The 7,313-nt window shown below is 42.2% G+C and overlaps 1 pseudogene; it reads right to left on the bottom strand.

The window, feature by feature from the left end:
* Positions 1-674: 674 nt before the first annotated feature.
* LOC119366718 lies at positions 675-2,532 on the bottom strand (annotated as a pseudogene).
* Positions 2,533-7,313: the final 4,781 nt, after the last annotated feature.

Raw genomic sequence — 7,313 nt, 5'->3', positions numbered from 1 at the left:
GGAGCTTGATCGACTGCACCCGCATGAACCGAAAACAGCCCGAGATCCCCTATTTCCGTCCGCGCCCACAACCGCGACGTCTCTTGACGCAGCGTCACCGATGTTGTGCCTGCCCTGGCCTTGGTCGGCCACCATGGCAGCGCGCATCAGGAGCACATTGCGAGCACGGCCCTGACCGTGGGAGTGTGTGACACTGATGCACCAAGTGTAGATGGGATATGTATGGCACCCACTGTTATCACAAGTCCGCAAAATGATAAATCGATGCAAGGAGGGGCTTGCGAAAGTGGCATGTTGGTTTGATGATAAAGCTCATCGCCTTATGATAGACGATGGTCGCGTGAATAGGTGGACGGCAAGACCACCATCGGGGCCGGTTGCAAAGAGCAAAAGCGACAACATAGATGGATCGCCATGAACGTGTAGCCATTTATTTCTCCCGTTGTAATGTACGGATACATGTCTTAGTCTATAAAAAAGGGCGGAAACATGTTTCATGGTGCAGCCACAACTTTTTCGAGGTGCAATACACGTCTGGCCACCAAATGATCGGACGAAGTGAGACGTTGCTATTTTGGTCTGGTTATTATTTCAAAACGTATGTAAGCGTATGCTTTACACATGTGTAGCCAAGAGAGTCAACATCAAAAGATGAGTTCAAAAGAAGAAGAAAACATGGGCGAAGAGATTCAGCAAATTAAATGATAAACAAATGATTGTTCTTTTTTTTCGAAAAGGGGGATCCCGGCCTCTAACAAATGATTGTTCTACTAGAAAAGAATGAATAATTATTAAACGTCGTGCGTGGATGTCTTGTCTCGTTCAAATCTTGACGCGCGCGCGCTTTAATTAAGGGTAGGACATCTGGTTGGTGACATTGCATGTCCTCCTGCTTCCGATCTCGTAAAGTGGGTCCTTGGACTCGACCATCTTGCTGAGCTTGGTCATGGCGTTGGCGAAGGCTGTGTTCCACAAACTGGCTTTCTTCTTGTACGATTTCATGTGCTCTTCTGCGGTGCCGTTCTGCGTCAGCTCCCAGTCTGACTTGAAGAGCACCATGTTCTGTAAGTTGGCGTTGTAGTAGCTGTTGTCTAGGTAGCCCACCGCCGCCAAGTCCACCACCCCATTGGCCTGGTAACCAGCCAGCTTACGGCTCGAATCGTCGAAGTCACGGACGTTGTTCTCTATCACACCAGAGTGCTTCGGCCCTTCGGCTGCAACGACTGCACCGTACGTTTTGTTCATCTCACCGTGGATGATCGGAGTTCCGAATCGGTGTATGACCGACGTTAGGTTGGCGATGCCGACAGAGTGTGCGCCGGAGAGGGCGACGAGCTCCACCAGGTTGAAGCCCTTGGCCATGAAGCTTTGCAGGAGCTGCTGGAAGTTGTCGGTGGGGTTAGGGAGGTGTTTTCCCGGGTCCTCTGCCGACGAGACGACGCCGTCCTTGCGGCCGGGCCCGTCCACTTCGTATTTGATTGTGTTGTTGCTCAGGATGTAGGTGGCCTCGCGGGCGGCGAACACGACGGCGTCGGCGCAGGAGACGTTGACACCGATATCCTTTTCGGCGAGCCTGAGCCTGATGGCGTCGATCACCTCGAGGCCACGAAGGCCGCCGTTGCTTGGCGACGCCTTCTCCGTCTTCCCAGCGAGCGTCAGGGGATCATTGCTGGTGGTGTTTTTGGGCGTGCTGTCAAGCAACACGGATCCATCGCAACCCTGGTAGTAGGCATGCATGAGTTAGTTTGAAAAATGTTGATTACCGGACAGTTATACGATCATTCGTTGTCAGCTAAGCTAGCCTCCAGATTTGCACTACTGCACTACTGAGATATTGCATAATATGGTGAAATTTAATTAGTTGCACCGGTACATAATTTCATTAATTCGTGATCTAACAATCCAATAGAGAAGAAAAGGCATGCTTCAATGGAAAGGCATCATTCAGCCAACTGTTCAAAACTGGAGATTTGCTCTATAGAAGGATCTTCAACTTCTTATGCACGTGATCAAGGACAAGCATTCCACATTGTTCCAACAGTGGAGAACTTCTAAATTAGTAAACATGTTCCCAAGAACAGGCATTGGTTGATGCTTTTGTGGCGTGTTGTGTCAGTTTTTACTTAGTTTCCCCTTATGTTTTCCTTCCACCATGTACTATACATTAATGAAAAATTTACCATAGAACTATTGTCGTACGGAGCTAAAAAAAGAAAAGAAAATAAAGTGTGCTTTTCATAAACTGCCGCAACAGCAAGAGCAGCTTTAATTCCCCTACTAAAAAAAAGAGAGCAGCTTTAATTACCCTGACGAAGCAGTCGTGGAAGACGAGTCGGATGAGGCCAGCACCCAAGCCCCGGTTGATATCCATGTACTGTACTTCTGAACGACTTGCCTCACAGGTGCCTCCAGGCCGGCGTAGCTACCAGTACCAGGGGCCGCCGCCGACCCCACCTGCGCCGTGAGAACGACGTAGATGGCCAGGGCCACGGCCACGAAGAGAGGTGCCTTCTTCTCGTCACCCTTCGCCATGATCGATCGACCTCTTCACCTCGAACAGGACAATGTAGTGTTTTAGCTATCTCTACGTCACTTCTTGCAGACTAGGGATGAAATGCTTCTCAGCTGCGGATCGGACGATTTACTTGTGCTGAACAAGGGCTTGTATTTATACGGCGAATAAGGTAAGCACACCGATTGTTTATGCGCCTTGTGAACCGTGCAGATGATATTGTACTACTAAGAAAGATAAGGATTGATATCGATCGAACGTGCACGACAATTATGCACTTAGTGCTCTATCTCTTCTTCAGCCACGATCAATCGAATTGAATTAACCTGCTGTGAGCTGCCGCCGCCTAAGCTAGGAACGTGTCCAAGCTGTCCGGAATTCCAGCCAGGCATTTCGCGTCAACTTGCATACTCAAGTCAACCTCTCTTCTTCCTCTCATATATGCTGGATGTGTTGTACAAACTGATGCACATGGTCGACATCCCAATAATCGTGGAGTCCTATTGCAAATCTTTAGTTCAGGCGAAAAGAAGACAGACATATCCTTTATTTTCAGATACTCTTATTTCTTTCTTCTTTTTTGAGTTCGGTACTCTAATTTCCTTATTTTAGAAAAAAGAGGATCAATCCCGGCCTCTGCATCGAAGCGATGCATGCAGTCATCTTTTTAATCAAAAGATCAAACAAGTATATATTACGATACAAAAACTCATCAAGAGATAAGTAAAAGAAGAACTCAAAGAAACAACGGGCAAAAAACAAAGGACTAGATGACTACACACTTATCCTATTGTTGAATCGCCATCCAAATCGGTTGTAGGTATCCCGTGCTACCGTCTTCCATTGGTTGCACTAATAAGCCATATGCTTCTTGGATTCCACACGGCTGAGTAACGATCACGTACGGATCCAACCAATAACTCTGTAGATTAACTGCAAATTTTTTGGGATGTTTTGTCTGTTAAAAATCGTATCATTCCGGCAGTTCCATATGGCCCAAAGTAATGCATACATTCCGACTCGAATATGCGCCGCTAATTTAGGCTCTACCTCGTTTATCCAAGTCCCAAAAATAATGTTAATGTTATCTGGTGGGCCGATGTTAAATGACACATGCATTGTGCACCATAGTAGCTTGGCAAGTGGACAGTCAAGAAACAAATGTTGGATTGATTCATCCTGATCACAGAAACAACACCATTTACTACCCTCCCAATTACGTTTTGCTAGGTTGTCCTTAGTCAAGACCACTTCTTTGTGTACGAACCACATAAAACTTTTATCTTTAAGGGCACCTTGGTTTTCCAAATGTGAAGTGACTTTGGTATTGGACCAGTATTTACCAAGTCTGTATACATAGACTTCACTGAGAATACCCCTGACACCAAAAGTTTCCAGTGTAGTGTATCTGACATATCAGAAAGGTTGACCCGCATCAACCTGTGCACAACATGTAGCCATCTATCCGATCATTCCCCCACAAGTGACCTTTTGAACTATATGTTACGTAGTGGCAGTGGGTTGGCTCGCCACAGTGGTCCGGGCGTGGCGGTGGTGCATGGGCGGGTATGATCTAGGCCTGTCCGGGCCTACCATGGGCATATCTGGTGAAAAACATATTGGCGTGCCGGTGGTTTTCCCGTCCCCAGATCCTGCGCTTCGCTGGAAGCTCCGAAGGTAGTTTAGCTTCCTCCAGGCTACGTCTGGCGATGGCATGAAGTGGTGCAACGATGGGGCAGGGGTGTCCCTCTACATCTTGTGGCGGACTAGGGGACGTTGTTGTATTTGTGTGTCGTAGTTGTCGCGGTTGTTGTGGAATGTGGAGCACATGCGAGATGAAGTTGTTGATGACATTCGGCTCTCCAAGTTGTGTGACATTTCATGTTCTCATGCATGGCTTTGGTTGCGTGTTGATGTCCTTAGGAAGATGCACGTGACCGACTATTGCCACACATGCATGCTAGAGATCGGTTGGGAGTTCAGTTTCTTGTGACCTTGGTATGGGTGTACCCATCCTAGCAAAATGGTCTTCTTCAACAAATGGTGGCGGCCACCCAAGGTGGCTGAGCTAGTAATGCTCTTCGAGTATCGGGTATCGAGGTCCCGGGTGAAAACCATAGGACCTTCATTGATCTCATCTGGCAATGGCGGTGTGTATACTCCATGTTTTTTAGGAAGGCATTGCTTTGGAGATTGCTCTGACGTGCTCTCTGAGGTGAAAACTTATGATATGGCCTTCAGTGGTTAGATCTTAAGATGGCGGTGCTTGCCCATCATTTTCTTCCAGGATGCATTACATCCAGGGAAATTTCTTGTAATTTGTGTATTGTCAAAGACGGTGAATAATGTTGTTGTCTATTTGATTTGCATGGTTGGTTGTATCTACTTTTGTTGGTTCTTCTTTCTTCAATTTAGCTCTTTGGTTCTGTGCATCCCCAATGTCTTGACTACATCTTCTATTTAGCTCTTTGGTTCTGTGTAAGGTTACTTGTTGCTTAGTTTTATGTCCCGTCTTTCTTTAATTTTTTACAGGTTTTAATTCATGGGTGCTTATTAAAATTCGTGAACATTAAAAAGAAAAAAAAATACATTTTTAGCTTCATTAATATTTATTACATCCATGAATATCTTGTAGTTCAAGAACATTTTTAAAGTTTATGATTTTTTTAAATTTTGAAACTTGTTTAATTTGCAAACATTTTTAATCCATGAATATATTTTAGATTCATGAACATTTTCTATAATTCAAGGTTTTGTAAATTCACAATATTTTTTAAAAATACTTGAATATATTTTAATTAAACTAATCCATTTAAAAATATTTCATTTTTCTGAGCGAGCAGTGGGGCGAGCGGAAAAAAAACTAACCGACCAAGAGGAATAGGGAGTCAAGCTAAGCAAGTAAGAGCTTGTGGGCTGATCCATGTGAGTGTTATAGCAGCAATTCAACGATTTTAGCGTGGAATAAGACCTCTCAACAGGCTCAAACGACAACCACCAGCTGGCACCAAGACCGACACGTGTAAGGACACCACAACGACGCACCAAAAAGCTTTAGATACTAAGCTCCCATGATTTGAAGCTCTCTGGTGCTTCGGGGATTGTGGGATCACTGTGGAACACGCATGTAAGATTATTTGTTGCTCAGTTTTATTTCATGTCTCTCTTTAATTTTTCATAAGTTTTAATTCATGAGTGCTTATTAAAATTTGTGAACATTAAAAAGGAAAAAAATACATTTCTACCCTCATTAATATTTATTACATCCATGAATATTTCGTAGTTCACGGACATTTTTAAAGTTTGTGAACATTTTTAAAATTTGAAACTTGTTTAATTTGCAAATATTTTTAATCCATGAATGTATTTTAAATTCATGAACATTTTCTATAATTCATGATTTTGTAAATTCACAATATTTTCTTTAAATACTTGATCATATTTTAATTAAACTAATTCATTTAAAAATATTTCATTTTTCTGAGCTAGCAGTGGGGCGAGCGGAAAAAAGCTAACCGACAGAGGAATAGGGAGTCAAGCTAAGCAAGTAAGAGCTTGTGGGCTGATCCCTGTGAGTGTTATAGCAGCAATTCAACAATTTTAGCGTGGAATAGGACCTCTTAAGAGGCTCAAACGACAACCACCAGCTGGCACCGAGACCGACATATGTAAAGACACCACAACGATGCACCAAAAAACTTTAGATACTAAGCTCCGATGATTTGAAGCGCTCTGGTGCTTCGGGGATTGTGGGGTCACTGTGGGACCCGCATGTATGGTTATTTGTTTCTTAGATTTATTTCCCGTCTCTCTTTAATTTTTTACAGGTTTTAATTCATGAGTGCTTACTAAAATATGTGAACATTAAAAAGAAAAATAAAATACATTTTTATCTTCATTAATATTTATTACATCCATGAATACACTATAGTTCACGGACATTTTTAAAGTTTGTGAATATTTTTAAAATTTGTAACTTGTTTAATTTGCAAACATTTTTTAATCCATAAATATATTTTAAATTCATGAACATTTTCTATAATTCATGGTTTTGTAAATTCACAATGTTTTTTTAAATACTTGAACATATTTTAATTAAACTAATCCATTTAAAAAATATTTCATTTTTCTGAGCGAGCAGTGGGGTGAGCGGAAAAAAAGCTAACCGACCAAGAGGAATAGGGAGTCAAGCTAAGCAAGTAAGAGCTTGTGGACTGATCCATGTGAGTGTTATAGCAGCAATTCAACGATTTTAGCGAGGAATAAGACCTCTCAAAAGTCTCAAACGACAACCACCAACTGGCACCGAGACCGACACGTGTAAGGACACCACAACGATGCACCAAAAAGCTTTAGATACTAAGCTCCCATGATTTGAAGCGCTCTAGTGCTTCGGGGATTGTGGGGTCATTGTGGGACCCGCATGTATGGTTATTTGTTGCCTAGATTTATTTCCCGTCTCTCTTTAATTTTTTACAGGTTTTAATTCATGAGTGCTTACTAAAATATGTGAACATTAAAAAGAAAAAGAAAATTCATTTTTAACTTCATTAATATTTATTACATCCATGAATATTTTGTAGTTCACGGACATTTTTAAAGTTTGTGAATATTTTTAAAATTTGTAACTTGTTTAATTTGCAAACATTTTTTAATCCATGTATATATTTCAAATTCATGAACATTTTCTATAATTCATGGTTTTGTAAATTCGCAATTTTTTTTAAAAATACTTGAACATATTTTAATTAAACTAATCCATTTAAAAAATCATTTTTCTGAGCGAGTAGTGGGGCGAGTG

The sequence above is a fragment of the Triticum dicoccoides genome, chromosome 1A, assembly GCF_002162155.2.
Source record: "Triticum dicoccoides isolate Atlit2015 ecotype Zavitan chromosome 1A, WEW_v2.0, whole genome shotgun sequence".
In the NCBI taxonomy this organism is placed as follows: Eukaryota; Viridiplantae; Streptophyta; class Magnoliopsida; order Poales; family Poaceae; genus Triticum; species Triticum dicoccoides.
This window is presented reverse-complemented; position numbering and strand designations above follow the sequence as displayed.